The 14,726-nt window shown below is 47.1% G+C and overlaps 1 long non-coding RNA gene across 1 annotated transcript; it reads right to left on the bottom strand.

The window, feature by feature from the left end:
- Positions 1-12,502: 12,502 nt before the first annotated feature.
- LOC118164939 lies at positions 12,503-14,717 on the bottom strand. Its single transcript, XR_004749761.1, has 2 exons — positions 12,984-14,717; positions 12,503-12,914 (listed from the first exon to the last, which is right to left on the bottom strand). It is a non-coding gene; the product is annotated as an uncharacterized LOC118164939 (long non-coding RNA).
- Between the last annotated feature and the right edge of the window lie 9 nt (positions 14,718-14,726).

The following is a 14,726-nucleotide window of genomic DNA, read 5'->3' as shown; positions in this document are numbered from 1 at the left end:
ATGTGCTGCTTTGGGGATTTACATGTTTTAAAACTTCCTACCACCATTAGGTCCTTTTTTTGCTTTCTTTTAAACAAATGGATTGTAAAATGGCAGAGTTTAAATGGCACACTGTAGCTGTCATACCAACTACCCAAGCCTCACTGCCGTACCTTGAGAGCATGATACATTCTGAACCCGTTTCAAAAAAATGAGAGAAGTAACACATTCACTTATGATCCCCTGCGGCATCCCCTCTCCTTTTGCTTTCATACAATGAAGGACACATATGCCCCACCCTGTCTTTTTACTGTATGTTCTAGTCAAAAACATAGTTTCCTGTATGCAAGCAGCTCTTTTTTTAGGTAGAGTTAATTTTGAAATGAGGCTGCAGAGAAAGCAGCAACTTGGAGCAGGTATGTGTTTTAATTCTTACATCACCTACTTTCGACACAGGAGTTTTAATTACATGTTCCCCCTTTCTAATGTCACAGAGGACAGGGCTTTGATTTTCTACACCTCCCCCACCCCCTTTTTTTTTTTTGCTCTTTGTGTAATTTCTGATCTTTTTTTTTCAGCTACTTCTTGGCTTTGCACCACCTTCTCCTTCGTTTTTCCCATCCAACAACTCAAATTTGGCAGCTGCACGTAACATTTATGGTTATTTCAGCTGCCCCCCATTTTTTTTTTTTTATTTTTTTTTCCCCTCCAAACAGTCATTAAACAAGAGGGTGGCCACTCTTTGCTTCCTGAGGAATTCACGGCAGTTCCCATAGACAGCCTCAGGGGAGAGGCTTGAGCTGTCCCAGGGCTCCTGTGGCACTCAAGGAGGAGCACCTGGAAGATCTAACCTAGAGAAGGATTTCGGAGAGCAGGCTGCAGGGCTACTGAGACTGGTCACCTCAGGTCAAGAGCAAACGATGCACGAGAAAGAAAAGCAAGGCAGTCTTTCTGCAGATGAACTTGAGCCAAAGAGCTGCAAGACTTTCAACACCATTTCCCCAGTTAAATTACCTTAATTCCATATTACTCTGCTAATGATTAGCATATCTTGCTACATCTTTGTGGGGCATTAGACTTCCCTGCAGTTATTCCTTTTTGAAGTGTGTATCATGCTTTAACAATTCCACAATAGTTGCGTGTCAGTGTTTTCAAGTGTCAAATACACTATCCAGAAGGACTGCTGGGCCCTTTTCTTGAAGTCCCAATTAATAGCAAGACAAAGGTGGCACAAGTATCAGAAAGAACGCTCTACACCTCTGCTCGGTGCTCAATAACTACATTCGACAGCTCAACTTGCATGGGATCCCCTGAAGCAGAGCATTTGGAACATTTTACGCCAGGTATTCAAGGTTCCTTCGTGGTGGCAATGCCCTCTTCTTTCCTAGGAAGAGAAGCAGGCCAGTTCTAGCCCGTTCTGCGGCAGAACAAGACATGAACCAAAGAAAACGTCACCAATAGGAACCAAAGCTGTACAATCTGCTACAAAGGAAGGGCATTACAACAATCAGATCTATGTGTAGCCATATGTCCACTCCCTTCCATCCCACCTCCTCCCCAAGCTGGCTTGTGTAAGTTTTTCTTCAACATTAGTATGAAGGCAGCATGGTCCACAAGGCTGAAATGCCTCCTCTAAAATGTACATGAACATGAGCACACATGCAGTACATCCAACAAATATCCGCGGCATTAAACAGCACGGGAAGAGTTAAGACAAATTACAGGCCCTCAAGTAAAGGCTGAAAAATTGCAAGGAAATAAATCTTTACTTGCAAACGCTAACACGAAGCTTCTTGGGGTACAGCTGCAGAAGAAAGGCATCTCATCTGAAAAAAAAATACAGGCTCTCCACAACGCCTGGGCATTTAAGCTTTCTTTTTATTTAGCTTCAAGGTTCACCAACACTTTGCATTGGATACTTAAACCTTAAGGGCTGTTATTTAATCTCCAACTCTCTCAAAGGCAAAGAATTCCTAGTTGTAGCTGACCAGTAAAGACCAGGGAAAATGTTTTCTTTCTTTTTAAATAACGTTATACTTCTAGGCTTCTAAAAGCCACGGAAATTTCTAAAAGGTAGAAAAGGCAATGTCAAAAAGAAAAAAAGGGAAGAAATGCAACACTAGATAATTTTAAAACACTTTACAACACCTAAAAAGGGCACATTAAACCACAACCTTAGTCATAAACCTCGCAGCAGCAAATCAGCGAGGGCCGGGGCGAGCCGCCGCCAGCGAGGCCTGCGGCCGCACGCACGCCGCCGCCGCCAGCAGCGGGTCCCAGCGCCGTGCGATATATCCGCCCGAGGAAGTGGGCGTCCCACCTCGCCCCCTGCCTCTCCTCCTCTGTCCCCCTCCCACACCCGACCGCCTGTAGATGTCTCAGAGGAAGCCGACGGGCTCCCACATACTTTCCAGCTACCCCGCACCCACGGCGCGTGTGTAAAAATACATACGTGCGCGCGGAGTACCAGCATCGAGACTTTTGGCAATGATTAACCTACTTTGAAGCTCGCTGGGCTTTCTTTTTCTCTCCTTTTTAATCTAAAGAGAGAACAAGCACCTCTGTCCTGTCCTTTCCCCTGCCCTTTCCCTTTCTCCCCCACGCGCGCCCCTACCCGCACCCACGCGGCGCTGGAAAAAGCCCGTAAGCAGGGCATCGCCGCTGCGGCGGCCTGGGCGCCGGGAGCTGTGGTTTTGAGATTGAACACGTAGCAAAAGAAGTTTTGCCCTTTCGACCAGAATTTTCCATTAGTGATTGAACAGGAGTTGGGGGTGGGAAAATAAATAAATAAATAGAGAAATGTCCGTGTTTCCTCTCGTGCTCAGATGCCACGGTACGGTTGAGATAACTTCTCTGCTATAAACTAAACCCTGGGGGAAAAGGCTATACATCAAGTGTTGGACAGGAGGTGCCCATTGGGGGGACTGCCAGCAGCTGGACCTGGTATAGGTGCTCTCCCCAGGCATCAGGAGGACACCTCGCCTCTGCAGCCTTTGGGTATGCCACTGTCTGCATCAGCCCTTAAAAAACAGAGAAACCCCCCCAAAACAGCAGCCACTGATAAAAAAGTTAGGGTAGGTCCCAAAATTGAAAAACAAACAGACAACACCAAACAGGAGCTGAAAGGAATGTGTGTTCGCTGGAGCTCAGGCACGGGATCATCACTATTGCGCTGCAAGCAGCTTTCTGGGGGTCCTCTGGAAACTATTTGCCCGATTTGCATCTTCTGCAACAACGATTTTCCCCTCCCTGAGCTGCTTCAAGGGGGAGGGGCCTGTGGGTGGAGAAAGAGTTAAAAATAAAAACAAACACTGAAAAGCTATTTGTAAACTGCCTCACTTCAACTCATGGTTTCTTCAACCGAACAGGGAGTGCACCTGCAGAGCAAACCAGCGAGGGAGACACCTGCTCTATAAATACAGGGGAGAGCCCTCGCAAGGCTGCTGATGTACTCGTCCTCACGGGAATGAATGTCCCAAACTTCTGGGTGTGGGAGCAAATGGAAGGCAGGGGGTGGAGAGAATGGATTTTTCTCCTCCAGGAGAACACTCTGAGCATGATTTCAGCCTTATAACAGCCGCCGCTCAGTCACTGCCCGTACCTTGGTATTTCTACAGTTTCAACAAACGCAAGGTCTGAGGTGCATGGTCACCACCAGCTTACCCCATGGCCTCTTGACCAAGCACAGATCCACACTGTAAGCCACACAGCCACCCCTGCCACCTCCAGGTGACCTGAAAGCGGTGGTGCTGGAGATGGCAATGAAACAATCCCCAAAGCAGTGCATGGTCCTACAAAAGGTGTCTCAAACCCCAAACTCTACTCCCTAACCCAGTGCTAACTGCTGAGGCTCAGGAGGAAAGGACTGGTAACAAAGGTGTTCCTTGCAGTTTTATTGTGCTCTGGTTCATAATCCAATGCAATGACACAAACTTCTCAAAATTACAAATTACCACCTTAATGAGAAGGAAAAAAAAGCTAAATTATGGTGGTGAATCAACCATTACCTGAGTCACACACACAGCATGCTGAATCAAACTGATAGCTGCAGCACAGGCATCAGCCTTTGTCATGTCCCCCACCCCAAAATAGCAAAGACAAGTTTCTGAGTAATGCCCTGAAGGTTTTAAAACAGAAACCTAATAGCAAGGCTGGTGTGGGATTTGGCAACAGAGCACCCACTGCAGCTCCCTTCCCTCCCTGCTCCGCCCTCTGCACAAGCCAAAGCACAGCTGCCAGCAATTTCATCAATTTCTCATCCTACAGGGATTCTTGGGCAGTTCTGGTACAGCTTTTGGGTCCCTCCATATGCAATCCTATCCCATTCCATTTTTTTGTCTGAAATAAGGCACCCGTGCAGGCTGGCTCCTGTATGCATTTCCGACAAATGCAGGTCAGAGGGAAACAGGCACAGGCAAGAAAGGTCCAAATTCTAGCCCAGCATCAGTCCTGTAAAGTAAAGCTCAAGAGCTGAAAACAAGCCTGAACCAGAAACAAGTTACTTTTGAAACATGATAGTTGCAATCTGTCTAGAGAGGCAAGTGCATTAACTACCACCACCGCTGCTGGAAAACTTGCAGGTAATGGGGACGGACACAGTCTCCACAGCTGGTGTTCAAATAAGCATCCCCAAAATGGCTCTTTGCCCAAAGCTTAACCAAGCTATTCAAACTCGCTGGTGCACAACGTCAGATGGAAAGGAAATCTTTCAAAAGCTGTAAGCCTTCACGCTGCAAGTGAAGGTGGGGATCCAGATGTTTCAGGTGTTTACACAGGCTGGAATTTGAGTCTAAAATGAGGAAACGGATCTTTTGCTACCATTCCCTCAAGAGAAAATCCATTTTTTGTTTACTGCGACAGCAACAGAGCGCAATGTATTTCTGCTGTGACACCATCGTCCCAAGACAGAAGGCAGCAAGGGCTCACCAGAGCCTGCGAAGAAAGGCTGCTCCTTGCCACCTGCCTGCCTCTGCATCCTCTCCTTACAGGTCTGCATGGTCAAAAAGCAGGGACATCACACTGGCTGCAGCACCCGGTGATTATTGAGGGGTATGAAGACGTCACACAGAGGGATGATGACATCACTGCCAGAAATGGAGTGAAGTTGGGTGGAGAATAAATAGGTGCCTGCAAAGGAAGGAACAAAGGAAGCGTCTGGCCAGGCAAAGCACCGCACCTCTGGTATCACTGTTTACCACCCCCAGCTCACGCTGCCCCCCACGGCATGAAAGTCTACTTTGCTTTGAATTCCTCTGCTGCTGAGCGCTGTAGCTGGACCTTTCATGTTATTTTAGAGCAGACTGTAAAGACTTAGTTCCTATAAAGTTCTCCTGTGACGTTACTGACCTTGTTACTCTTTACACTACTCCAGTTTCCATGAGAAAAAGAAAAAAAAATAGTCCTGCAAGTGATTCAAACAAGTACTGTGTTCATCTTCAGAAATGACTGACATCACCTTGAGATCAAAATATCTACCCGATCTCTATAGGAAGGCTTTATAGCTTCGAGTTCTGTATAGTTAACATTTCAACAGCACCATCATTTTTCTCCACAAAAAAAGGAAGATGAAAAGCAACAGAAATATTTGCAGCAGCCAGCTAATATCAATCCCAGTCTTCCTTGCAAGACCAAGCTACTGTCACTAAATGAGCCTTGATAGCATCACAGTTTGTTGAGGTAGGGAACAACATAAATTAAGAGAGTCAGGGCAGTCAGTGGAGGAGGCAAATAAGGAGACATTATTTATCTGTTGAAAGTAGGAGCTGTGAAGAAAAACAAGAAAAACACTGATTAAGAAACACAAGTCATACACAGGCTGGTGTACAACAGAACTGGCCCAGTACATTTGCAACCTTGAGTTTTGCTTTAACAAGCAGGGCTAGACACAATAATTAGGCTGTAGCTACACCATACAGCACGCCAGGTCTTCCTTGCTTTGATCTTACAGAATGGCAAAAAAAAAAAAAAAAAAGAGAGAGAAAGTTTGGAGACTATTTGAATGATGCTCACAGCTTTTTAAGCTTGGAATTTGGTGGTTAGCGCATTAAGCATTACTCACTTTAGGAACAAAGTGGAAAGTTAACACAAATTGGCAGATGACTAACTGTCCAAGAAACAGATTACTGAATGAATCACCGACTCTACTTTTAGCCTAATAATAAGACAAATGAAGAGGAACAAGAAGGGGAAAAAGACAAACAAAAAATTTCCTTTCCAAATGCTTATATTTGCACTGCCTGTGAACTCCCAGCTATGACAAACTGCGTAACAATTTTATCATTCACCACCAGTTTTACACTCAGGTGAGCTCACTGATGTCTCCCACCGCCGCTTCGTGCTGTCAGCTCGCCGGGGTTTCCACGAGGCACTGAGCACCACGTCTCCCCCCAGCACATGTATAGGAACAGCTGCGGGAATCAACCAGGGGCTCGGAAGCAAACTTGAACCCCCGAGAAGAGCCAGAAGCGCTCGGCGGGTTATGAGCTCAATGTGTACCTCAGAAACAGAATTTAGGTTTCCCAGTTTGAGAGCAGGACCGGACCCAAGGTCTACATGCACTTGCAGTTTTGTTCGTGGAGCTCTCGGAGGACATTTACCTAATACTCATGGTTGGCTCCCAGCTTTTCAAAAACCCACCACTGCTTTTGTTCAAGGACACAGGGATGGCAGCTGAGCGGCAGCCAGGCCACGCGCGGTGGTTTGAGCAGAGCCAGGCTGATCGCTGCCCTCCAAAGGCCTCTGCCCTGCTCCCTGGGCCATACCCAGCTGCTGACTGCACCCTCTCACCATGAAGGATGGGGCTTGACTCTCTCCCTCACCTGAGGGAACGCAAACCAACCAGGGCTGCTCGGATCATCAGGGCTGCTTGGAACCCCTTCCTCAATGCCTCCAAGGGCGCACACTTGCCATTGTGCCCACAGTGGTAGAAACATGCTACAAAGCCCTGAGGGTGCTGGGCTCGGGCTGGGTTGCAGCCACTTGGTCCAACAAGCTCTCTCCACAGCCACCAGGCCCCCTCTCACCTCCTGAGTTTAAAATCTAAATTCCCAAGAGCTTGTCACAGATAGGTGACATGGCCAGGTCACATCAGGCCAGGAGGGACCAGAATCAGGGGTCAGTAACAAGTGATTTGTGTTTTTGTGAAAGGCGGTACACTTTTGCATTTTGTTAACGCAGAAGGGAGAGGAAGGCTTGCTTGATTGAGTTTTGTTTTCATCTAACGTTTCTTGCAATTGTCTGTTGCAAAGCCAAAATTAAACAGCCTGAGTCTGAACCCAAGCCTCTCATGCCCTGGCAGCAAGCCCTTACCACCAAGCTGCAGGGTAGATGGGGAACAGGCGGCGCACGGTTTCCCGCAGTACCACCACACTGTGAAAACACGACAGCAGTGACCTTCAGGAGACAGGACATGACACTGCGGTGCTCGTCACACTTTGCTGCAGCCCTAGGACTGCTGAACAAATTTGGGTTTCTCTTGGAACTGGCCCACTCTCTCCCTTAGCCAGGTATCTGCCAGTCCCCGCAGTAAACTCAACCAGCAGAAAACTAATTCTACACATAAAATGAATGAACTTCTGCCAATTTAGCTCTCAGAGCTGGCTTGCTATGGGATGAGATGGGTGCCAGGGAGAGCACAAGGAAAGGAAAAGAGATGATGCAGAGCACAATCACTTTCTCAAAATCCAGGTAGTGGCAGTGTCTGCTCCCCTTTGCAGATCCAGCCATCAGTGATTTCAGATGCAAGTCCCATTTCCAAGTCAGCCAAGTAGAGAACATGGATGAGATTTAGAAGGGCTATTCATTCACAACCCTACACTCACAATATGTCTGATGGCAAGGTTTTCTAAAGATATTCTGAAAGCAGCTCACCAAATTGATGTCCTTTTGAACTCTGAATAACTACCAATGCCATATTTTGCACTCCTTACAGAATATTATTCTGGGAACTTCAGTAAGAACTGTCCATAAATAAACTCCTTAAGTTGGAAGTTGGCCTTTTCTTCTATACTGATCTGAAAATAGTAAAATCTCTCTCTTATTGTTGCCATGTAACAAACAACTGGATTTTCACATGTTTCAAAGTTACATTTCCACAGGCTTCTGCACCTCTATTTTTAGTGTGCTTTTCCCAGTAAGAAGCAACTAAAGATTCTCCATCTCAGCCTGGTTATACAAGAAACTAACAACCATACCCAAGGCATTTCAGCAAAATCCAGGTTAAGTATATAAATGTATTTAAACATTAAGTAGTAAAAGCTGCTCACCAAAGCTGAGGAAGCTGTGGTAGCTCTAGATTTCCTGAGGATCTGCCCCAGAAGGATTTTTTTAAAAAAATCATGCCCTGCTTTTCAAATTGACTGAGAAACAAAGAACCATCCCATCCTTTTAAGGGATAACTTACCAGTATAAATATTGCACCAGAAGACAAAGTAAACATAGAGGTTTCACAAATGCAGGAATTCTCACTAACATGGAAGAAGAGGTGAGCTCTCCCTCACAGTCTTCAAATCTTGCAACAACGCAGACAACCTGAAAGCCGGCAGCATCACTATCAATTAATGCAGCAGGTCAGAACGCAGTGACTGGACTACAACCAAAAGTAGAACACCTTGCATAAAAGAATTAAAATTTAATATAGCGTAGCAGCAGGGAGGGCACGCTCTCCTTGTACGAGAACAAACTGACCTGCCATTCTACAAGCTCCAGTTTCAAACAAACTGCAATGTGCAGCAGGGGATTGCTTTGTTGCTCTGGACAGACAGCATAAAAGATTTCAGCCTCCTAGGTAAACAGCTAAAAGGATGCCAGCACATTTGAAAACTATCACTTGGGGGGGAAAAAAAAAAAAAAAAAAAGAATTTAATAGATCACTTTCTGATTCGCCCTTTTTTCAGTATCACTTTCAATACTGGAAGATATGCCTCCTAGATAATGACACGCGCATCCTGCAGGTTACTGCTGATCCTCCGACTCTTATTTTCTATTTACCTTCCCCTCCGGATGCTGTGACCCCAGTTCAACCAGCAACGTGGGTCGCTCAGCAATATTACCACCCTCTCTTCATCGGGGTGGGATAGAGGTGGAGACAAACAGCTCGGCAGGATGAGGTAACGTGCCAAGCCTCCCCCCCCCCCCCTCAACACAAACAGAAACAGATCATATTCTCCAGATGCCCATCTCAGACACTGAGGCTAAATGTCAGCAGTACCGACCGCAGTGGAAGGCAGAGCACTGAGACAGGAGAAGGGAAGATTTTTGCATCGTAATCAGTGGTATGACTAGGTTTTTTGTTGTTGTTGGGTTGTTGCTTTTTTTTTTTTGAGGGTACGAGATCTTTTGCTGTGGTGCAAATCATTAAAGCTTTCATAATTTTTTATTTTTTTTTTTTTAAAAAAAGAAGCTTGAAGTAATATTTTCCAACCTTTCACTAAGAGCAGGGGCCAAAACCACACGTTTTAAAGGTCTTCCACAGTTTTATTATTAGAAGTAGAAACCCTACTGATTCTGATGAGTCATTTGTATTGGCGGAAACCAAGAACACCCATTTTCTTCATGTGATACAAAGCTCTCAATGCGGTTTTCTATTCATTACTGGTCAAAGCAGTTGACTAAAAACAAAACAAGTGACAAGCACTCACCTTTCTGTTATTAAAGCCTGCTTTATACCAGCTGATTTTGTTTATCACTCTTTTAGAGTCACTTATATTTTGCCCTGCTTAAAAAAAAAAAAAAAAATGACTGAGGATTTAAACTCAGTAAATCCAGAACCGCAGGAGGATAATTCGCTCCGCTTCTGTAAGGGCTTTTGTGATAAGACTGAGAAAGGAAAAGAAAGGAAGGAAAAAAAAAAAAAAAGTACAACAAGAAGATCAGTTAAAAATCCTCAGTCAGCAGAAGCTATCATTTTAGGATCCTTATGAGTAATCGGAACAGAGTCTGTAAATAAAGAAACAGTTGTACAAGAGTGCAAGTTTTCATCTCCATGCAAATGAAGGAATCCTTTATGCTACTGGCCAGGGTTACTGCTGCACGGGGTAGGCGCTAGACTCTACGACATGGCAAAATTCTGAAAATTTAAGACAGCTATAATCAGGTTTCTAATGTCTAATCAGAATTCTTTGCTGGCTTTAAAGACATTTTCTGCTGCAAAAAGGGGTGGAGGGTAGGGGACTGCACGGCTAGTAATTCCCAAGGGAGAATACTACTTGCGTGCAGGACTTGCTGTATCCAAACTGGGAACAACGTTCCATTTTTTTTTTATTTTGGTAAAGTCAGATTTCCCGTTCCCCCCAGAAAAGAAGCAAAGCCCAGAGGTTCGGTCCTGCTGAACACACGTAGCACCCAGGCATGCCTCAAGCGCAACCTCCGCAGAGGCGCAACGCGTTTCCACCCCGCGGCGTGCACCCAGCGACACAGCAGCCTGTCCCGCTGACGGCGCGCTTCGGTGTTACGGGGGAAGAAACCACAGCAAAAGCAGTGACCAGAGAACTGAAAATAACCTCTGAACAACGGATCGGCGCTGACATCCTGCATGCCCGCGCCTCCTATTGTGGATAGTTTACAGCGAGGGGAGCGCCAAGCTGCACCAGACACGTGAGTCAGCAAGAGCAGCTCGTAGGAAACTGCTGACATGTTGAATTGCTCTCACATACACTGAGCACACCTACCCACTAAATAAAAAACAGGCTGCATGCAAATCGGGGTAAAGGAACACCTCCACACTTACAGTTCCTGTTTTCCTAGTCCGGGCTTAAATTTTGAAGCGATCACTAATGAAGGAGGGAAAAAAACAACAACCTGCAATGGTATCAGCTATAATAAGTAGCAGTGATGAAGTCTCAGGGGTCATTTTGTTTTAGCTGCTTTTATTTAAATAGACATAACTGCTTCGTCTCTTTTCAGAAAGGAAAATTGCTGCTCTACAGCCTGGAAGACGCACACGGTGACAGGCAGCAAACAGCTCCTGTTCTTTGGAGAGGGGAGACTCCTGAACCCATGCACCAAAACCCATCCGCTCAGCCCAGCCTGCCTGCGTGTTTCCAAGCCTCGGGACCAAAAAGCAAACTTCCAGCTTCTGTTCTAACTCCCACTAGGGGCAAACGGGCAAATTCCCAAGTTTTTCTGTCTCTGACAGCTCTTTGAGCATCTTTGCTGTTGACGTAACAGCAGGGAAGGTTATCATTCAAGCTTCAGGCTAATTCTGCAAGTAAACCTCAGATGAGCTGACCCTTTCCTTGTGAAAGGTGACCAAGAAAAGTGCTCCTCGGGTCCTGGTGACTCTTGCCACCACCTCCCTTTCCATCCCCTTAACACCACTGCTGATGGGCTGAGACCCCAGGACAGCACAGCCGGTCTTCTTCAGGCTGCCTCTCCGGCTCTCCCTGCACGACGATCAATGCGAGCAGCTTCCAAGCCTGATTTTTGCTGAGTGGAAGTTCTGCCATGCATGTAAACACACAGCATAAAGGTTTTCCAGAACTTATTCCCTCGATCCTTTTTATTTACCTGTTCTGGACACGCGGTTGTTCTTTGATCAATACTATTACTTCTGGTAACTCAGTAGCTTCGAGTCCATCAGCGGCCACAAAGAAATTTGTATGCATTCCACTGCCTGCCTGCTTTAAAATTATAATTCATAGCCCAGCAGAGGCACAGTAAGTAGCACTCTTTTCAATACACTACAAAGATGTTTCTGCCTAACTATAAAGCAAAATGAACACATTGCAACTCAGCTGGCTGTATTCATACATTTTACATCTTCTTGATGTGAGCTTCAAATGAATGCCTAATATTCAGGCAGCTGCCAAGGTTAATGTCTTTTGGCTGAATTTAAAGAAACGATGACCATTTTTTGTAAAGAGCCGAGTAAGCATTTTGAGCGCTATTCTGGAAAACCTTTGGAAATTATTGGGGGTGGAAATCTACTGTCCATTCAGCCACTACAACAAAACCATTCAGGAGCCTCTTCAAACGTCAGTGAAGAACGACAATGACAGACACTACAAAGGCTCTGCTCCACATTCCCTTAAAGCGTTTGTAGTCAGGAGGAGCCCTGAAAGCAGCAGGAGTAACCTGGACTGACAGCTGAGATTTCAGCTTGAATTCAGATTTCCTTCAACACATTAATGGAACGACTGGTGTATTTCTCCCAGCGTGCTTCCATCCAGAAACCACTAATCTACAGCCATCACACCCCAAACGAGCAGAGATGGAAATTCAGACCCAGAGGTGAAAGACGGGAAGCGTGCATGCCTTCAAACCCAAGTCAGGTTTGCTGAACACTGCAGGTATGTTCATGCCACTTGTAAACTAAGAAGCCATTCAGCGAGCATTCCTTGAGTAAAAAGGCGCATAGGTTTTGATTTGAGTATGGATCCTGCGCTCATACTGCCAAAACTGAAATTGCAAGGGACTGTTCACAAGTCACGCAATAAATGCTACTCAGCTTACACCAACAGCCTGTTACACAAAAATGTCATTAGCACCCAAATTATTACTTTGCATACGTTGGTTACACACCTCACAGCTTTGTGCCATAGACATTTACTAGCTACACCGTAAGAGGTCTCTTTTATTTAATCTAAGCGTGTGTGAAGTCCTATCCAAAAAGGACATCGAGGCGCACACTGAGAAAACATCTTCTAAGAATTCCCATGAAAAAGATGCGATTGTTGATGTTATTTTTTCCCCCCCACGGCTGGCAATTATTTTTCGAGAATACCTTCAGGAAAATAACAGGCGATCAAACTGCAGCCTGGTTAAGTAAGACAGCTTCTGCACTTCAGAACAGAACATCACACAATGAAAGTTTTAAAATACGCCAGAGCGAGCAACCTCTGTCACATACTCTGCAATACACATCATCCATGTGGAGTTTTATTTTCAGCTCTCTTTGTCGCTAACTGCACGCACACAGAAAGCGATACGCAAGATTGCTTAGACGGTATGGGAATTTTGTTAGTTCCAATGAGTCTCCGATGCCTTCTCTGATGCCAAAGACTTACCAGAGCTTCCTCATGCAGGCAGCTTGCGGTCAGCACCTATTTGTTGGGGCTGGGGCCGTCACTCCGAGCTGGCCACCCGTGTGCTATCGCTAGCCCTGCTTCGTGCCCAGCTCAGGAGGGAGAGCTGCCGATCCTCATCCTGCAAAGCGACCTCCCAAAAGCAAAGCAGGGAGGAGAGGAGGGCGTCCCACCCACATCGCCAGCGCATCGTCCTGCAAGCCTGCCTGGCATTAACGCCAGCAGATGTTCCAGATGTGCCTCCGGGTCAGGAGAGGACTACCAATACCTGTCCCGGCACTCCTGTCCCAATGAGAGGTACCTGATGATGGACCCGTCGGGATCCGTCAGCACGCGTGCATCACTTGTGCATCTGCTGCCTGCACCTCTCCCATCCGAGCCTCCCCACTGTGAAAGTTTCCAAGAAGAGCGGCTGTCTGAGCACCAGCTGCACAGTGGAGCTGCCCAGCATCACCCAAGCCTTTCTGCCTAGCAGCTCCGACCATCCACCCGATGACTGCCCTCTCTTTGAGAACGCCTGCTCTGGCATCACGGAGCCAGCTAGCAGGAAAACCAGACCCGCGATCCCGATTTGCAGTCCTCCCAGCTGGTCTTCCTGCAGCTTTCCTTCCACCTCTCACCTCGGAGCGCCTTCCCAACAGCCTCTGGAGCCGGACAGCCAAACACGAGGGGGCTTGGCACCGGTCCCCTTCCCCACTCCAGCACCCGGACCCCTGGCGGGTGCACGTGGGTGTCAGAGGGGGAATTTTATTTCTATCTGTCAGATGTCAAGGCTCGTACCACACTGGTTTAAGGCTGTTGCCACGACAGCCCCACGGACAGCAGCTGAACACACAACCTTATCATTTCACTCTAGCCATCGCAACCATCTCCAATCCTGGCACTCACGTACCTGGAGCAGTCCCCGTCCCTGAGCACCACCACCCTCTCCCAGCTGCAGAGCATGCCACCGCGATGGCAGAACCTCAGTCAGCTCCCAGCCCGAAAAAAATTCCTTGCTCCTCGCCCGAGGCTTCCAACGCCGGATTAAAACATGCACAAGTTCAGCGGCAGTCCCAAAGTCTCAAAGAAACGGCTTTTCGCCGTGAAAACCCCGACACATCTTCAACTAGAGCAAACAGCAACGCTGCAATTTCGCAATCTTCCCGACATCCCAAAGTGCAATTCTAATAAGATGTCACTCCTGCCTCACGTTTATTACCACCACCACCTCAGAGGAGGAGAGACGCGGCTTTACTCCGGAGCTGTCGGGGCTCCGGCAGCAAGGGCAGAGCCTGAAGCCCGGCACCCGCCGCCTTACAAAAATAGCCTGCTCCACAAAAGGCGAGGCATGATTTCACACTTAGCATCGCTCACGACAGCCAGCGTCTTCGCAGCTCGCCGCCTTGCCTACACGCTACGTTTTAATGATCCAAGAAACTGCTAGCGGAGTTAACATCTCTCCCCGAACCTATAAAAAAAATAAAATAAAAGGGGGGGGGAGCACGCTCGCAGCTCCGCGTGTGCCCCGTGCTGCAGGTGGAGAGAGCGACGGGGCTGGGTGTCCCGCACATATACATACCATAGGTACCCGCACGTATATACACGCACCCACACGTATCTATACGTACACAGGCACATACATACCTACAGATCACACACACACACACACTTGTGTACCGCCCGTTACGCAACGCGCGCTCCCCTCTGCCAAACCCCAGCGCTCCCCCACCGCAGCCCCCCCCC

Source organism: Oxyura jamaicensis, chromosome 3, assembly GCF_011077185.1.
Source record: "Oxyura jamaicensis isolate SHBP4307 breed ruddy duck chromosome 3, BPBGC_Ojam_1.0, whole genome shotgun sequence".
Lineage (NCBI taxonomy): Eukaryota > Metazoa > Chordata > Aves > Anseriformes > Anatidae > Oxyura > Oxyura jamaicensis.
The sequence above is the reverse complement of the archived record's forward strand: the minus strand, read 5'-3'. Positions and strand labels throughout refer to the sequence as shown.